Here is a 19,427-nt window from a genome sequence, read left to right on the forward strand (position 1 = left end):
GATTACAATGCGACGCAGACGCAGTGGGTGACTCTGGGCTATATGGTAGCGAAGCGTGACATTGCACAATTGTGGGGCTCCCAGAGGCCGCCCACGGTCAGCGAGTGGAAAGAACACATGGACTGGTGTATGTTCAGAGAGAAAACGGTGTACGTGGCGAGAGGCAAGCCTGGCAAGTGGAGTAAGGTGTGGGGTCCTTGGAACTCCTATCGCGGGGATATATGTGCCCCGCCTCAGACGCGTGAGATAGATGCCGCGCTGTCGCCCTAGCCCGCGCATTCCTGTACGCTCCTGCGACATGCGAGTTTGCTTTCTTCGGCCTTGCCCCCCTCCCCCTCTGTTTACCCGGGTTGGTTTACTCCCTCGACACGATGGGCACATGCTACTGCTTTAAAATTCCTTGCCTTGTGTGTTTGTTGTGATTTGTTTCTTAAAAATATGAAACCTTTGTTTGTTCATGGACTACAACTGCGGCCGACGGCAAGGATTTACTCTCCAGTGACCCCCTTTTCTGGCTTCATCGACGTGAATGTTCCAGCTGTACCTAGGGTCACACTGCATTTTAGCGGCCGGCCTATTGGTTGTAGGCCCATACTTGTATTTCTCTGAAATTGTAATAAAGGTTTTTCAAAAAAAAAAACGTCTTTTCCTGTACCTTGAAAAAGGATCTTAAAGGTGGTTTAATTTTAAGGTTTGAGAGATCTTTTAGCTGATGCAAGGGCCGCGAAGGGATAGAATGCTGGTCTCTTTTTAGACTCTTGCCAGATATTTTAGTAGGAGTTTTAGGAGGGAGGCTAATACTCGAAGACCCTACTAAAGGATGGCCGGTGGGGGTAAGACGGGAATCCTCTAGGATGACCGACTGGCTGTAGATTTTATTACGAAGGGTATATCTATTAGGATATTCCTGATTATTTGGCCCTTCCTCTATAACCACTTGGGAAGGCTGACCCTCCCGACCTTTCTGTGGGATAGATGGAATAGGCAAATGACGCTGCAATGAAGGCCCTTTATCTGTGGTCGCGTATACGCTGGCAGAGTCAGTAGTAGGTGCTTGAGAGGGTATTACAGAAGGTATTACAGAGGGTATTGTAGACAGAACACCTGTTTTAACTTTTTTTCCTCTCTTAGCTGGAGAGTTTGAAGAGACGCTCACATTATTATCCCCCTTATTTAGTTTTTTTGATCGTTTGGCTCGCCCGGGGGACATATGTCGAGATAAGTGGTAGCACCCCCTTGCACTCTTAACCAAGATATCAAGGGGCAAAAAAGTTTGTATCAAGTCTCTCTGCTCTGAGAAGTGCTGTTTTTTAAAGTCTTCTTTATGAAAAGGAGCGAGAAAACAGGAACTTCTACTACTAACACCTGGATTTGAAATAACACCAGTAAAGCTACAACTTCTTACGTGAGATCGTACCTGGTATTCCACGCAGAGAGATCCTGGCAGCTGCGCGCCTGTCAGAGCGAATTCCGGCAGCAGCCTGCAAGAGTCTCCCCCACCACAGGCGACCACAGGACTTCCACACAGCCCCCACCGCTCTTGCTCCAGGTTTCCTGCCGATGAACTCCAATGACCGGGACTTGACACTACCTCCCTCAATGGGAGAGCGGCAAAACAGCAGCCGAAGACAGCCGGAGACAACAGAACTCAGCCCTGGCCACGGATCAGACCACACGCCAGAGAGCCGTCAGGCGCCCTCCTGAACTGCACCAAAGCTGACTGCCAGACTACCAGAGGAAAGCAAAGCCACCGGAGGCCACAGGAGGCGAAGCGAGAAAGCGAGAAGGCGCAAGCCGAAATCCGCCCCCACGAAGCGCGGGAATTCCGGCAGTAGGAAGCCGGCTGCAGGGCCGCGCACACACTTGCTAAGCCCCAGTCAGCACACAGCAGCGAGCCACGAGCCGCACAGCGAGAAACGCGGCCCCCCAGGAAACGGCGCCAGAAGGACGCCCGCTCCACCGCAGGTAATTGATTTCCCAGGAGTATTACTTCGGGGGACCAGGCGGCATTAAATTAGAGCAAGGCTCCGAAAATCAAGGCATTCAAAGGCATTCAGAGGTGCCGGGGTAGACGAGCTTGCGGCGTGACCTAGTCAGCCGCCATGTTCCCCTCTGCAGGTAATGTCAGATGGATGTGAAACCTCCCATTTTTACAGCTTGTTTCTACCCTTCAATAGGGAACCGAATCAGTTTTCCAAACACCTGTAGATACTTTCAGCTGGCCTAAGATGGAAGGGTCACAGCCTGTTATCCACCACACAAAAGAAGCTGAGAAGTCAATAAGAACTAACAGACGCACTGTCCCCTCACTGCCACCTTAAGTCTTCAATTATGTCCACAGGAGCGGACAGGCAGATTGCTGGACCTCTACTCGAACGGACAGGCAGATTGCTGGACCTCCACTCGAGCGGACAGGCAGATTGCTGGACCTCCACTCGAGCGGACAGGCAGATTGCTGAACCTCCACTCGAGCGGACAGACAGATTGCTGGACCTCCACTCGAGCGGACAGGCAGATTGCTGGACCTCCACTCGGTGGCGGCAATCAGGATGATGCTAGAGATGCTTCAATGCCACCGGTTCCATTATTTTGGTCAGGACAGATAACCCTGCAATGGGTCTACATTTGGCTTGAATGCAACACAATTTGGATCACAACAAACTAAGTTTGAATCACATCAAAGGTAACATTTGATAACTGGTGCCATATAGTCTGATGTTTTGGTCAGCTACTCTAGGGCAAGGAAGGAAGAGGGTAGTGGGTTTAATATATTTGAATTCTTTATCCATCTAGTTCTATTGGTTTTAAGTGAGCATAAACAGTACAGCCAGCATTTGGCGACAGCCACTCTTTTCACAGAAGCGTCGCCACTGAAGCAAAGAGCCTTGGCACATTGTCTTCTTGCTACTGAAAATTCACATCACGACTTCACGTCGCTGTATTCTCATCATGAATCTCCGACATCTAACACATTCTTAACCTATAGCGCTTAATTGTCATTGTGTAGATGGGGTCAAGTACTTACTTCAAGCATGCATTTATTGCTGGCAGTGCAATGTGACGTTGGGGCACAAAGGGAGCCCCTGGAGGGTTATTTGAGGTGGGGGAGGGTAGAGGACACCCAGATGCAGAAATGTTGGTTAATGTGCCAGTAAACTCCTCATTGCCAGGGGTGACAGTGACCGGGCCTCGTGATCCACGCCTCGAAATGGATGGTTTAATATAATTTGTCACATTGTTTAAATTGCAGCAATATCTCCTTCCAGACAAGTACTGTGTCCCCACAACCATTCCTTTGAGCTGTTCTGGGCAGAGGACCTACCTCCCCAAGTCTGCCTAGTATGTGACTCATCCAACCCATTGCCTGAACCCAAGTTGTCTAGGGGATTTCCAGGCCTGTGCTATGCATCTCTTATCTCTTCTGAATGGATCCAGCTGTTGCTGCCAAAAGCGTCATGAAGCCAATAAGATGCCATCATGGGACCTGTGCCTGGAAGGAGGACTGCTCCACTGCCTCAGCCCTGCGAGGCCCAGCAACTACCACCAACATTCATCAGTCTAGAGGGAGGTGCCCACTGCAGGGCCCACCTGCTGCTGATGGAGTGGAGTGGAGAGGTGTGGCTCACTGGTTAGAGGCGACAGACCCGTAAGCAGAGAATCGGCCAGGGACCAGGGTTCAATTCCCAACGTGGCAGGGTCATGGACCAGGGTCAAAAACGGACTCGATAATTCTCGCCTCGGTACCTACTCTAACCAGGAACACACTCGGCAACTCTGGGCATTAAGCTTGCCTCATCTCTACAACGGCCCCCCACAGACGCCGGGGATGTCTGGTTTCACCTTGGAGATACCCAGAAAGGGACCATCTCACAGGGAAAACCAGGACGGGTTCCCCAGCGGTCTTCAGCGCCAGGATACTCCATGGAGTCACAGTGCGCTTTACAAGTACACCTACATTTACATGCCATCAAGTTCTGAAGATGGCTGCCATCCAAAGACAGGCACTGACTCCATGGCACGGCCATGCGGCCTGCTCCTGCACAACCTAAGTGAGGCAGTGGCATGACTCAACCACAGCCTGCAAGCCTCCAGCCAACACAGCCTGAACATGCAAGGTTGCAGCAAGGCCTCATGCAGCCCAAACAGCGGATGGGAGACTGAACTCTAATACAGCCCTAAAGAGACTAATAACCAAAGAAAGAAGGCAAGCACTGCACCCGGACTGCTTTCCACACGTGACAGCCCTTAGTATACTAGGGGGACAGAAGAGGGACAGAGTCTGAGCCTTTCTAGCTACATTTGCCTTGCACATAGGGTATGTGATACTTTTGCGTTAGTATGTAAGACCAGACTGGAATAAAGTACTCTTCTTTTTGCCAAGTGAAGGACTGAGCCCTACAGCCATCTTACTGCACTGCTGGGTGCATGTTGAGCTCTGAGCCTGTTGTCCCCCCTACACTAACCTCTCGAGTAGGCCGTAACTGCTCATCATCTGAAAATCACGTACTGAAGAGGTTGTACGTGGCCCAATATGCAAAGCAAGAATAAGATGGAACCCAGGACAGTAGAGGCGAATGAACCCAGCCCCCACAGCTGGGGCCCTGGAGCCCATGTCTGCAACATTGGCTCCCGGAACAAGATGTGACATGTTGTTACAACAGTGGCCTCAAGAAAGAATTGGCTAGATCTGTGCCAAGATTCCGGCCTGGTGCACTACACCTGGCCCTTTGGTTGATATGGGCCATGCCTTCTAACAAGACCAAGCAAATCTCCTCCGAGGTAGCCATGGGCTGAATTGTCTCCGAATGATGATGCAGTCCTGAAATATTGCAGTCAACTTATTACCTGTCTCCACAGTTTCCATTACTAGGCTCGTGCTGACATGCTGGAATGCCCGACTGAAGCTAGTCATGACCTCCAGCCGGGTGAGTGGCTCCGTGTCTTGGTTCATCAACAACAGTCCACCTGCAGCTCCAGTGGAAGAGTTCCTACCAGGTTTGCTAACTACTGCTGTTGTGAAGTGCAGAGGAGGTTTGGTTTAGGAATAAGTAGCTTTATTCATGCAGAGTTAACTAAAACCATTACATGTGCATAAAAGCATACCAAAATATTATCATGATATCACAATGTAGCCACTGAAACATTATGGTTTAGAAATACAGTAAGTCAGTCCACAATATCACACTTAACTTTGAACAGTTAAAACTTCACAAAATAATAATTTCATACTATCAATTAAAATGTTACACCCTATGTGGTAAACAATGGCTGAGGCCTACTTTTTTTTAGTTGTGATAAAGTGCATACGTGTTGTGCAAAACGTTTTCCATAAAGTACATCTATTTTACTATATAGTATACTAAATAAAATACTGTTTACCTTGACTAGATGGTCTACGGAAGTTGAGGGGCGTGAGATATCAATGTATATTACAATACCCGGCCTAGTCATGTTAATCACTTAAAAAGTATAAAATACGGTCCGGACCGCAGAATACAAATGTGCTGTGTGCCTAAAATCTCTGGGAGGAACCAATGTTCTAATCTCAAATGAAGACACAGGTTAAAAGTCAGATACTGGCTTTCACCAGCTCCTTAGCAGCTAAGTTCAGAAATCTTACTGTTTTACCTGCCAGTTGCACAGAAGCTCCCCAGTAAGGTAATGACAGCTGGTCAACATGACCTGATTTGCAGAGCTCTTAGCAGTGCTTAATTTGAGCCGCAGGTTTCCGGTCCTCAGCACCAGCGCTTAATCATTAACATCGGTGCTTTTCAGGAGCACGAGTTAAGGACACATCCATTTATGGTAGGCACGGGGAGATTAAGTGATTTGGCCAGAATCACAGGATGTTGAGCCAACACTGAGTCTCGAACCTGGTTCCCTAGCTCCAAAGTAAGCAGCTCTGGCCATTACGCCTCATCCTCTCCCCATCTTCATGGTTAGTAGTTGGTTCTGTTTTAGGCGGTGCTTGCAGGAGAAATGGGCTGGTGCAAGCTGCCTCCTGACGAGAGCCCCAGCAGTTATCTTTTCACAAATTAACCACTGGTTCTTAGAGTAGGGCATGGGAGCCTTCGTCTCTGTGTTAACAAGGCTGGGCAAACACACAGCAAAGGATGCAAGAATTCTTTTTTGGGCCACAAAGCCGACACTCAAGAACTTCCGGCCCATCTCTCTGCTCCCGTTCCTGGCCAAGGTCATCGAGAAGATCGTCAACAGACAGCTAACCCGATACCTCGAAGAAAACAGAACCCTGGATCCTTTCCAGTTAGGGTTCTGCAGCAACCACAGCACCGAGACCGCCCTCATCGCCGCCACGACGACATCAGGACCCTGCTGGACAACGGTGAGACCGCAGCACTCATCCTCCTAGAACTCTCCGCCGCCTTCAACACCGTCTGACACCGCACACTACGCGCACGCCTCCACGCCGCAGGGATCCGAGACAAGGCTTTGGAATGGACCACATCCTTCCTCTCAGGCAGAACCCAGAGCGTCCGCCTCCCCCCATTCCGATCCAAAGCCTCCGAGATCATCTGCGGCGTACCCCAGGGATCCTCCCTCAGCCCGACACTGTTCAACATCTACATGAGCCCGCTTGCACACGTCGCCCGACAGCACGACCTCAACATAATCTCCTACGCCGACGACACCCAACTGATCCTCTCCCTCACCAAGGACCCCATCACCGCCAAAGCCAATCTCCACGAAGGAATGAGGGCCATCGCCGACTGGATGAAGATCAGCCCCTGAAGCTGAACTCGGACAAGACGGAGGTCCTCCTCCTCGGCTCCAACCCTTCAGCCTGGGACGACTCCTGGTGGCCGACGGCACTGGGGACAGCCCCGACACCCACAGACCACGCACGCAACCTGGGAATCATCCTCGGCTCAACTCTCTCAATTACCAAGCAAGTGAACGCTGTCTCCTCCTCCTGCTTCAACACCCTCCGCATGCTCCGCAAGATCTACAAATGGATCCCAACACATACAAGAAAGACAGTCACCCAGACCCTCGTCAGCAGCAGACTCGAATACGGAAACGCCCTCTACGCAGGAGCCCCGACCAAGCTCATCAAACGACTACAATGCATCCAAAACGCTTCTGCACGACTGATCCTCGACATACCATGCCAAAGCCACATCACCCCCCACCTGAGAAACCTGCACTGACTCCCCGTCAACAAGAGGATATCCTTCAAGCTCCTCATCCACGCACACAAGGCACTCCACAAGACCGGCCCTGCCTACCTCAACAGACGTCTCTCCTTCTACATCCCCAACCGCCAGCTCAGCTCCGCCGACCTCTCACTAACCACCGTCCCGCGCATCCGAAGAACTACCACCGGCGGGAGTTCCTTCTCCCACCTCGCCGCCAAAACATGGAACACCCTCCCACTGAGCCTACGACAGACCCAAGACCTTCTGACCTTCAGGAGAACACTCAAGACCTGGCTGTTCGATCAATATCCCCCCCCCCCCAGCGCCTTGAGACCCTCGTGGGTATGTAGTGCGCTCTACAAATGACTGATTGATTGATTGATTGATTAACACTCTGAAGTTGTCCAGTGCTGTTTCCAGGGGGGTGTAAGATCCTTCGATGTGAACACGCCAAGACATAATAACAGAAGTTCATGTTTCTCGGGCTCTGGGGAGTGCGCAGATAGGGAACCTCAAGTTATGGTCGATGGTATCTGGTCTTGTCTGAAAAGTAGCTTTAGAGGATGGGGAATGAAGACTCTTCAAATAGCGTTGGCTGGTTTCTTTATCTTGGTTTTCATTTACATATGCATACGTGTTTGCCTGTGCGCTATTCATCGTTTCAATACTAATAATGCCTATGCTCCTTCTTTTCCACTGGCAATTCCAGAAGACAATGATGGAACTAACCTCGATTTGGACATTGAAAAATCCCATGAGATAAAGCTGAATGATTTAATCAATATATTAATGTCCATTAATTTATTATAGATGCTGCACCTTTTGGTGCATTAGGGTGGCATGAGGAAAAGTCAGAAAAATTGCTTTACATTTTCGTAACATTTTTTGACTGCCATTTTGCTTTCCATGTTGTGCCCATATAATACATGGAGCAAGACAGCAGAAAGGGGAGCCTTCTCTGCTCTCTTGCTTCTGATGTATTCAGCTCGCTCTCATGCTAGGCACTGCTAAAACAGCATTTATAAATGACTAGCTCAGCATCTGGTAGTTACTTTTGTCCTTCTCATTACAAATCTGTGCACCTCCCGTTCCTGTTGTGTGCACTGTCATCTAATCAAAGTATGACTAAAACTTAAAAAAAAACAGCTTGCAAATTGGGGACGGGTTATCGTTAAAATCTCACTCCTGATAGACGGGACCATGCTACCCCGCTGCATAGCAATATTGCACTCACCCTATTGTGCAGACTTCATGAAGGCATATAAGAAGCTAACCCATTCTCCGACACTCCCAACAAACTAGGGCAGCATCTCTGTCCAAAACTAATCCAAAGTAGGAGAGCAGGGACCAGGGGCAGTGGCATAATGTAAAATGATGCCCCCCTGCAGAATGTGAGGTGGGGCCCCTGAGTTTCCCATATCTCACAGATATTTATTGCCTTTGAGAGGAACAGGGGTCCCTGATGGGTTGGGGACCCCAAGTGCTGCAAGGGCTGCAGGGACCATCATTATGCCCCTGACCAGGGGCTGCATCTCTTGTGAAGGGTGTCATTGGCTGAGCTGGGTGTGACCTTGCGCTGATCAACATCAGTTTCCAGGAGGCGGTCTGTTTCCGACTATGCGTGCGGAGCTTGGTTTTGAATAAGCATGCTCCCCAGGCGGCCTCAGCAATTCTTTTTCTTCTCCTGGCCATAGGAGTCTCTCTCCCCACCTTCTTACTTGTGCTGGTGGGCCCTGCAACTTTGTTGCCTATTGCTTGCCCTCACTAGCAGCTTGCGAACAATATAAGTTTGGCTACAATCGCTAATGGAGCACCTGGTGTATTGCAGCTGTGTGATGTTGACCGTTCTATTGCCAAACTTTCCAGAAGTGCAATAGCTTTTGTAGTCCCACAACAACCAACTAGCCCAAGCACTTGGACTCACAAAACAGATAGAGTCCTACCACCCTACATGCGTTACGCATGCACTGTGCACACACATTCACTTTACAAGCACATTGATGTCATCACAACATTCTGGGATTCACATAACAGCGGAACTTTATACAAAAGGGGTCAGTAGATTCCGTGCAAACTGACACAGAGAAAAAGGTCTGGTCACACTACGAATTCACAAAACACAATACACTGCCACCTCCTTTTTAGGTCTCGCGCCTAGCGATGCAGTGCGCAACACTGCTCGCGCAGCGAGAGTCCTTTTGTGGAGGGTTCCAAAACGGAGCCTGGAATCGCACACGCTCGTGCGTGTGCGATTCCTTTTGGTCCACGGTATTGGCGTTTGCGGTCGTCTTTTTTATTAAGAGAGCACGCAATAGGCCAAAGGCGGGCGCATTGCTCCGCCCATGGCCTATTGGTGTCTATTACGTGCACCAGCCGTCATGTGGTTTCAATTATCGTGCCCAGACACGAGCGCGATAATTGAAAGCACATGCCTCGCTGTGGCGCGCGTGTGCACACCACTCGCAGGCTTGTTTACTACTTCTATCTCCCTTGCACCACTCCCAGCCTGACTCTGCTGTCCCCCGCCGGTGCTCCCTCAGTCACCCTCGCTGAAGTGAAAGGCACTAGAGTGGGTTGGGTTGATCCCCACATTTAAAAAAATTTAAAAAAAGGGAAACTAAATTAATTATATAAATTTCGAAGAGGTTCCCTCATCTTAATACATTTTTCCTTTTGTCCTATTAACCTATCGGGTGATCGGTTATCTGCGCTGTGTATCGCAGGTTGGGGGCGGAGCTCGGGCGAGCACGTCATCGTCGCCCCATGTATCTTGCATGTAGTAGACTGCAGTTTGACTGCGCTGGTCGTGGCATTGTGCGAATGTTTGGCGCGTCAGCGGTGGCAGGCAGGGTTCGATCCCAATGCCTATTGGTATTTAAAAAAAAAAAAAAAAAGTCATGCCAGAATTGCTGCCGAGGACAGTTTGGCAGCTTTTCAGGGTTTTGGACGAGCGTGATGCAAGCTGCGGCCTACTTCAATTTGGTAGGAGGACCTCTATTATTTGTGGGCGGAGCCGGGGGCTAGCGTCCCGCAACAGCTGTCGTTGGCAGGTCCTAGGCTCTGTGACACTGGAGGGCCGCTGCAGTCATTGAAATTGGCAGGCCCTATGCTCTCTGATGCTGGGGGGCCGCTGCGGTCATTAAGATCGGTCGCACGACCGTCGGTCCCGCGATGGCCTCATTTTGCCTATGGGGGCGGGGCTTCAGCACCTTTAGTAGTTTAGCGAACAGCTTCTATTCTTCGTTTCCGCTGCGGTCTCGCACTTGCGAATCTTTCAGATACAGGCATTGTAAATGACAAAGCTTTTATCTATGTGTTGATTTTAAAAATAGATAAATAAAAGGCATTGTAAATTACATTGCAAATAGCTTATAATTTCACAAATGCGAGACCTATTGCATTGCATGTCCATCCCTCTAGGTCACAGAATAGAACCCCTTACATGTAATCAGATACTCAGGGCAGGGGTACACACCCACTTATCACGTAGGGGATATTCTGTCCCAAGAAACTGTCAACACCCGAATATCTCTCAGTTTTCAGTGTTACAATCACGGGCCTTTAGAACAGGATTTTGTACATCTCTTCCCTTCATGTGAAATTATTATAACTCAGCGTGGTTCTGACTGGTGTTTAAGATGGAAAATTACATTTTGGGCTTCATTAAAACCATTTTGTTGGAGGACTTGAAATACCTAAATATAGTACTTTTTAAGTCGGTTGCAGCAGAGGCATTCATCAATTGTGATTATACAGCATCTTTATAATGTATTCACCAAATTTCTCATCATTACTCAGATATCTTTCTTTAAAATATTTATATTTGTTTTTAAGAGTAAGGTTAAAGGTTATAGTATGTTGGCTTCAATATTGCATTTGTTTTGTTATTTTCAAAAAGGTTGGTGATCCAGCAGATGCATTAGGCACTTTACGTTTTATAAATAGTTTTTATTGTTCTATACCTATTAAAGTTTATAAAGTAACACTTGTACCTCTCATCCACAAAATAGATAATGACCGAAATGTGTCAATTGGTGTTGGGATCACCAATCCCATACATAGCAATCTCTTTGTTTTGACTAAAAAAAAGTATGTGCTCTTTTGGATTAAGTTATTGTTATTTGAAAATGGTACCACCAGAGCACCCAAAATTTCGGAATTATTTTGTGGACAACCTTGGCCTTTGTACATTGCTTCTTTTGTATGTGAACAACTATCCCCGGGACATCTTAAGGATTTGGGGGGCCCCGGGCCAAACGTATTTTAGGGAGCTTTGTACGGAACAGCTTTGAATATATGATCCAGTTTCAGCTCTTTCATGCCCTCTTTGTCCAGGTCACTGGTATGTCACACTCCTCCACATTTTAAATGTGTTTACATCTAATATTTTCAGGGATAGTGCTGTGTTTTCAATATAATAACACAGCAGCAGCTCACTCATATTGCTGCAAATAATCTCTGTGAGACAACCTCCCATTTCTCATATGTGAGGTCCTGTTTTGATCTAAGATAAACTTTTTTAGGGTTGCTGCATTAAATTTAAACATATTTCTCTGCAAAATGTCTAAAATACACATCACGTATATTAAAAATAAATTAAAGAATAACTGTATATAAAACAATCTGTTTAGGAATTATTCAAGGTCATGAGGGCAAGACTCTCTGCAGAACAGAACTAGCTCTATCAGGGGCCCCCTGAAAGGCTGGTGCCCTAGGCCAGAGACCACTTTGCCCATGCCTTAACACATCTCTGATCTATCCATCCCCTTCAGCCATTCTCCTTTGAGGGACCTCTTTCAGGCTTTTAGTATTTTGCTATGTCTCTCTTGGCCAAGAAGGCCCCTATTCTAATCAGGGCTCTTTCCCCTTGTGTTCCTCATAACTCTTTTAGCACCCACAAAACCATCAGTTTGGTAGACATGCCCATTGATCTGCCCAGCATCGGCCCTAGAATATTTGAGATACATTGTCAGAAATGTGTAATGGTAGAACAGGCGCGACCATGTGAAAGAAGTCTGCTTCACTTTGATGACACCTGTAACAGTTGGGGAGTCCTTTCCCATTTTCCAAAGTTTTACGGGGCTATATTAGGTTAGTTAAACTGAGGGGCTTATTTACAAGCCTCTTGAGCCGACCGTACATTACTTTTTCCAATGTTAAAAGTGACGCACTGGCAGAGCAAAGGGCTTGTAAATAAGCCCCCGAGTGCCTTAACTATCACCCATAATACAGTGATGTTTCTTGTGTACGTCTAGCATTCCATTGTGTCAATTGAAGGACTTTTCACCAAAATTAAAGGGCCACTGTGGTTGGTGACAGGAGTGTTTAGGGATTATGTCTCTATATAAGGTTCCCCTCAGTTTTGTGTCTTGTAGATCTTGCTGGTATCAAGAAGGAAGGCTGGATTGTCTTTGTCATCAAAAGGCTACTTTTTCACAATAACTGGTTGTGGATCCCAGTAATACAGCTTGACGTCTGCCACGCCCAATCCTCCCTCGTACAGTACAGTCTTGGTAACTCATTCTGTATAACCTCTCCCAGATGTGCGAGTAACCCCATCTCCACCCACGGCCTTCTTCATGCAACCTTAGTAACCCCCCTAACCCCCCCCCCTCCCGGGTAATAAGAGTCTTAGCTGGTGCAGCACAGCCGCAGTTTATTTGAAAGCATGAAACATAAACATCACATTTTTCATGGTCATTCGTACAACGGTCAAGATATGGCCTTCTTGATCTTACCCCTTTCCTTATCCCCCTTTGCCCACTCCAAGTCCCTAGGTTGATTGGTGGGCTCAAACCCTGCCGACCAATCGCCTGCCCCCTCCTTCCTGGGTGCCAGGCTCTTTTCGCCTGCATTTTTTGTAGCACTGGGAGGCCCCGCCCTCGGGAGACGTTCTTCGCGGGCCTCCCATGGATCAGGCTTTGCCTTCCCGGCCCGCGCCATAATCCTACTCTACCTAGCATAGTGAGAGGCAACTTACTCCATGTGTGAAGATCTTTTGCAGGGGTACAAAGATAGGGGACATATTTAAGTGCCAGCACTATTCCGTTTTGAGCGCTATGCGGATCCTCAGATGTTTACAACTTTCTGATTGAACCTGCTATTTATTCTACCAGTTCACAGTCCCTTCACCACCCTTTATTAGGATAATACTTAACTTTTTCCATTTCACTATTATGTTAAATGTTTGCCTGCATGTTTCAAGTATGTACATTAAACGGTAGGCACTTTAATCGTTTTTTGGTCTCGCCTGGCATAGGCTGCTCGCATGCGCAGTCTCGCTGGCGAGATTTAACGTTAATGGGGTATTTTCTGTAAGGGGCGTAAAGCCCCGCCCCTCTTTTCCATTGGCTGGCGTCACCGTTTATGGTAAACGGTGGCCAGCCATTGGAACAGAGCTGTGCATGACATATTTGCGCGGCTTTTTGAGCCGTCCCAAAAGGTTTATTATCTTTATGGGGCCAAACACATGGCCCCATAAAGACAAGAAACCTTTTAGCAGGCGAGGCCGTCCAACTGGGACGGCAGAAAAAGCCGAGCAAATACGTCATGGCGAGCGCTTGTTTGTTACGCCACTGGAGAGAAGAGAGTGGCGAAAGGAGCAGGGTGAGAGGTTGAAAACAGAAGGAAGGGGAGGAGGGGGAACCACTTCCAAGGGAATGTCCCGGGGAGCTGCTGGTCGCTCAGAACTGAAGCCCAGAACAGGGGGTGCATTCAAGATCGGAGCTGGACTGGGAGGAGAAGCAGCAAAACAACTCGGCAGATGAAACCCACCAGCAGGGTCGAGTGTAAACCGCTGCCAATACTGTGGAATCTGAGAAGCCTTGGCAATATTAGTAAACCCCTGCGAGGCCGAAAAGGCGTGTAAATAAACAGTGGCATGAAAAATACACGTGAAATGATTCGCAATGAGATGGTTTGGGTGGAAAGGAGGGGGTGGGGGTTCACAGTAAAGTTGGAGTACGCGAGAACGTAGTAAAAGAACAGAGCGCCGAAGGGGTGGTGTCAGACAGAGCGGGTGAGAGAGAGAAATTGGGGGCCTGACATGAGAACCGAGAGTAGACAGCAAGATACACGAATGGGGGTTTGGGGGCGTGGAAAGTTAGAGCAACAAGAGGAGGAGGAGAAAGGAGGGAGAGGGTGGGAGGGAGAGGTGTGGAGGACTATCCCGGGCCCCTCTAGCTATGTTGCGAGGGGCAGTGTTTGGAGGGGGAGCAGCCGTCGGCTGGGCACAGCTGATAGTCTAATCTGCGCTCGGGGACCACCTTGGACCCTCTTGTCTGTGAGACACACTCGGGCAGTGACGAACCGGACCTGAGGCAGCGCACGGAGCGTGGCGTAAGTGCGGAGAGGGAGAGCGCACTATAAAGGGGCGCTGCTAGCGCTGCGAGAACTGTAGATGCCGCGGAGGAGCTGGACCCGCGGGGCCCGGAGGACTTCAAGAAGCTGTAGAGGGCAGGGCAGCAGTGTTGGAGAAACGCTTGGAGTAAAGACAGTCACCTACTGAATATGGGGAGCATGGTTTGGGAGCCCCTGCTGGGGTCCGAGAACGGAGGCCTTCGTGGCATTTGGGGTGAAGGAGCTGAGCCAGGGCGAGCACCGCGCAGTGAAGAGGGACTATCACCACTGGTAAGGAAGATATAACACACCACACTGCCCAGCCCCATCGCCCGTCCACATCACCTGCCAAAATCACACCACACCTTGCTCCACTCACACACACAATGCGCTTCGACGCCTCGTCTGAGGGAGAAAGCACTATATGAATGCAATTATAATACAATGGAGGTTTGAAGCGCGATCCAAATGTTACAACACAATACATAGACATCACATCACCACCGCTAACACCACGTTACACTCACACATCGCCCATCTACATCACCTGCACAAATCACACATTCCCTTTCCTCGCAGCCAATTCGATTACGCCCATTTCCCTCCATCTCCCACAACATCACCTACTCAGTGGCCTGGACCAGCGCGCGACTATCCTACAGGTTAAACATATAGGACATAGAGAACAGGGCAGGTGGTAATCTCCATGAGTAAGGATCACACATCTGCAGCGCCGCCGCTAAGTGCGACAGGTCATCAAGCCACACAGGACACGCCCAACGATCAGATGAGGTCACAGCTGTGACCCTCTCAGGTGAGGCGCGCGCTCTTCTCAGTGAGAGAGGCCCCAGCCACCCCCAGCCTTAACCCAGACATTGAAAGGGCACATCAGTCTGGGCAGCCTGAAGGTCAAGGATACGTACACGGCAGGGGGGGTGGGAGGGGGGGTCAAGTTTCAGGGGGCCCCATTTTCAGCCCAAGGCCAATAGATATCTGTTAGCTATGGGTGACTAGGGGCCCCCTTCACATTCTCGGGGGTGGGTCATTTTACGTTAGGCCAGTTTGCATACATGAGTCCTGTGACACTGCACAGTGGCTGCGATCACTGCGATTAGGTTGTGTCATGGTATCGGTGTGTCACGTTTGTGTGTATCTGTGATTTGACGTTGTGTCACTTGCGTGTATGTTTGATCAATGAGTTGAGGCTGCCTGTCTCTGTAATCAGTGATTTGAGGTTGTTTGCAAATGCTCGATCTTCGGTTGAGGCTGTGTGTATCAGTGAGTTGATAGAGTCTTTAGGGGCATATTATCAAGAAACGGCGTTAACATTATTGCCGCTTTAGCGGATGAAAACTGCCGCTAAAGCGGCGATAATGGGCTTGATAATATGCCCTTAAGAATTCCTATAGAAGCCCATGATCTGGTGTGAACATGGGCTTCTATTGGAATTCTCTGCGTGCTTGATAATATGCCCCTTAGTGTTTAATTAGTTGAGGTTGTGTGTAAGTGTAATCTTTGGGTTGAGGCTGTGTGCAACCATCAGTGATTTGAGGCTGTCACTCTGTCATAATTGAGTTAAGGGAGTGAGTATCTCTGATCAGTGAGTTGAGACTGTGTGCACCTGTGAATAGTGAACTGATGCTTTGTACAACCAACAGTAAGTTGAAGCTTTATGTAACTCTGTTCATTGAATTGATGTGGTGTGCAAGTATGTGTGTAATGACGATCCGTGGTATTCATCAGTTGAATATGTGGGTTGAAGCTGTGTGGAAACAACCGGGAGTTTAGGTTGTGTGTACCTGTGGTCTGTGAGTTTGGGCTGCTTGTCAATGATCTGTGCGATAGGCCGTTTCAGTGAGTTAAGGCTGTTGGTGTGTGTGTGTGTGTGTGTGTACCAATGGTTACAGTTGTCAATGTATAAATACATCAACAATGCATTGAGACTGCCTGTAATCTGTGTGTAACTGTCAGCGAGTTAAGGGTGCGCGTGACTGTCAGGGAGCTGAGATTCAGAATAACTGTGATCAGTGAGTTGCAGTCATTTGCAGCTGGGATTCGGAAACAAAGAATGGTTGCGCCCCGCCCCCTCCCCCCCCCCCCCGCCCACTGCCTCACCGGCTCCCAGCACAGCCTCCAGAGCAAAGCTCAATGCACTGGGTAAAGGGCAATAGGTCACAGAGGCGAACGCCTCCCTTCAGCTTGTGCTGTAGATTTATGTTGCTCCAAGTGTTATCTTTCCTCTCACACATAACACTGTGATCTTGGGCACATTTATCTCCCCCGCCTATGGATTTCAGATGCATAAGAAGCTCAAAGAGGAACAGCCCCACCTTGTCTACAAAGCTTTCAACCCTCGACCGCGGGGCGCTCAGGTTATCCCACACCCCCGCCCCACTCACAGTCTTTCCATTGTGTCTATGAATACACCCTGCTCTGGGCTCGTAAGCCCCACAATGCTTGGCCCCTCACGCCCTCAGTATCCAGGCCTGTCCTTGATGCAAGAGCGGTGCAAATATTTGCAGTGGGTTGGATTAGTGTGGCCCTGTGGGGTATTATCTGCTCTTAATTTAAGAGCACTTTCTTAAACCTGGCTGTAAAGGGGTTCTTTAGGCGCCCGTCCTTAAATAAACACAAATTACCTAACTTTTGCGAGTAGTTTACAAGACATCACAGGCGAGCCAGAGCAGTCCAAATGGTGACTTGTAACGTGCAGGAAGCCCCAAGTCTAAGGACCCAGACTTTAAACCCTTACCTCAGCCTGTCTCTGAGAGTGCAATCTCAAATATTGTTACACCTCTTTTACACCCCCTCCCTACATCGACGCCATGTGTGTGTGTTATAAGCAAAGATTCCGATTTCACGACTTCTACCTTTTCAGACATTCCCATTTGTAGGTACGTTTCTGTTTTTCTCATTTTATTGGTATTTATCTATAAGTTTGGGGTGGTGAATTTCCAGCGATTACATTTTCACGCTTATTTAAAGGATAATGTTTATTAACAGCATAACACAAGCATGATAGTTATAAAGAACGTTTGGCAATGTAAACAATTACAAAGGGTATCAAAGATGAACACTTCACAGTACATGGAATGCAATCTATGCATATCACATCTATTAACATCAAAATGAAGGTGAAGATTATTGGTGCATGCTGTGTGCAAGAGCCATTCCGTGAAATATCACTGCGCTAAGGACTAGATTCCCTTCTTCCTGCTGTATATATGGACCAACCACACAGGTGAAAGCACCTGTATCCCTGAGGGGCGCTCTCACAGCTCTACCTCTCATGGTCGTAGCACCTATCCCCTGCACTGTAACACAAAGAGGGCCCGGAGGCTGTGAGAGCAGGGGCTGGAGCCCTCGCCCCACACTGCTTAGCTGGGAGACTAGGCCCCCATGCTGGTGTGACTGTCCATTGCAGAATAAGGATTGCCCTTATGTGTGTTGTATGATGGAGGAACGCATAGCTAAACCATCCTTGCCTCTACCATGCACCCCGAACCACAAATGCATCTTAACCACACATTCCTTTACTACGCAATTTTGGGGTAAAGGCATGAATGGTAAAGGGGTGTGCATGGATAAGGACGTGACCCTAACCTACAAACCCCCTACCTGCCCCCTCCGCCCTGAGGTCCAAATACCCTGACCCCTTCCACCTCCCATGCTGTCCCTAACCCTTAATATACACTTCCCCGTCCCCTTCCCCACCCCGCGCTGTCCCATAAACTACCCTGACCCCTTCCACTGTCCTTAGGCTTAAAACCCTAACCCCTAATTTAAAAAAGCGACCTGACCCCAAGCCCCACTGAGCCCTAAAAAAAAACGACTTCCCCCCCCCCCAGCCCTAAAAATGACCCTCCCCCTGCCCTGAGGCCTAAAACCCTCTCCCTTAACATACACTACCCAACCCCCTCCCACCCCGCGCTGTCCTTAAGATTACTCCAATCCCTTCCACTGCCTTAGGCTTAATACCCTAACCCCTAATTTAAATAAGCATTGGCATAGCCAATAGGTCTCGCTTTTGGGACCTTATAAGTATTTAGTTATGCAGCACAATATCCTTGGTGCAACAACAACTGTTGCATGGCAAAACACTTATAAGGTCCCAAAGGCGAGACCTATTGGCTATGCCAATGCTTGTTGTTATAGAGACAGGGGCGTAACACAGGCACCCGCAGCCCCCGTGGTGCGAGCTGCACAGCACAGACTGAGCTACAAATTACTGCCATCGAACGCAGCTCCTGTAGGCTGTCAAACAATGCTGACAGCAGCAGTTTTCCTTAAAAAGTGGTGTTGCACCAGTTTAAATGACTGGTAAAGTGAAACTTGGATTTTTGTAGAATTTTACAATATGCGATCCACTAATCCCTTTAGTCAAATTAACGATAAGCTATTGGAGAAGCCAAAAGCATATTTGCAATAACAAGTAAGCAAAAACTGTTCCTCCCCAGACATTTGTAAGCTTTATAGCACACTGTGAAATTCATGGTTTTAAAAGTAAGCCTATATAAAAAAAAATGTATCTTAGTGGAAACTGAGCAAATTTACCTTAGCCATCTTTTGTTAAAATTCGTCCTGCCCCTCTCGTTCTGCCGTCATCGCTGCGAAATCCGCACAGTCTCCGGCATTTCATCCACTTACACTCAGCTACAGCACAAGAGTTATTTCACCAAACTGATAGAATCCGCAAGCAGGCCCATGTTTACAAAGCAAGCTACACCATTTCAAATGGTTCAATCGAAGGTAGATGAGTCACCCGCTAAGACACTTGGGGCCCAATTACAAGTAGGACACATTTCGGGTTTTAAAATTGTTTGAGGCGTTGGTTGCAAGAGCAGCGAAGGCTATGCCCTTGTCCCTGCTTTCGTCAGCAGGTAATACTCCCCCCAAATAGGACTCATTTTAATCCTTCCCTCCCAAGCAATA

General features: G+C 48.5%; 1 protein-coding gene across 1 annotated transcript in view; it reads right to left on the bottom strand.

Annotated features, from left to right (window-relative positions):
* The window catches only part of LOC146811367 (adenosine receptor A2b-like), a 99,164-nt gene extending 97,051 nt beyond the window's left edge, over positions 1-2,113 (bottom strand). The window contains exon 1 of the mRNA XM_085618481.1: positions 1,418-2,113. The gene's annotated coding sequence lies outside the window, so the exon portion shown is untranslated. The remainder of the gene's footprint in view (positions 1-1,417) is intronic.
* Between the last annotated feature and the right edge of the window lie 17,314 nt (positions 2,114-19,427).

The sequence above is a fragment of the Triturus cristatus genome, chromosome 7, assembly GCF_964204655.1.
Source record: "Triturus cristatus chromosome 7, aTriCri1.1, whole genome shotgun sequence".
Classification (NCBI taxonomy): domain Eukaryota; kingdom Metazoa; phylum Chordata; class Amphibia; order Caudata; family Salamandridae; genus Triturus; species Triturus cristatus.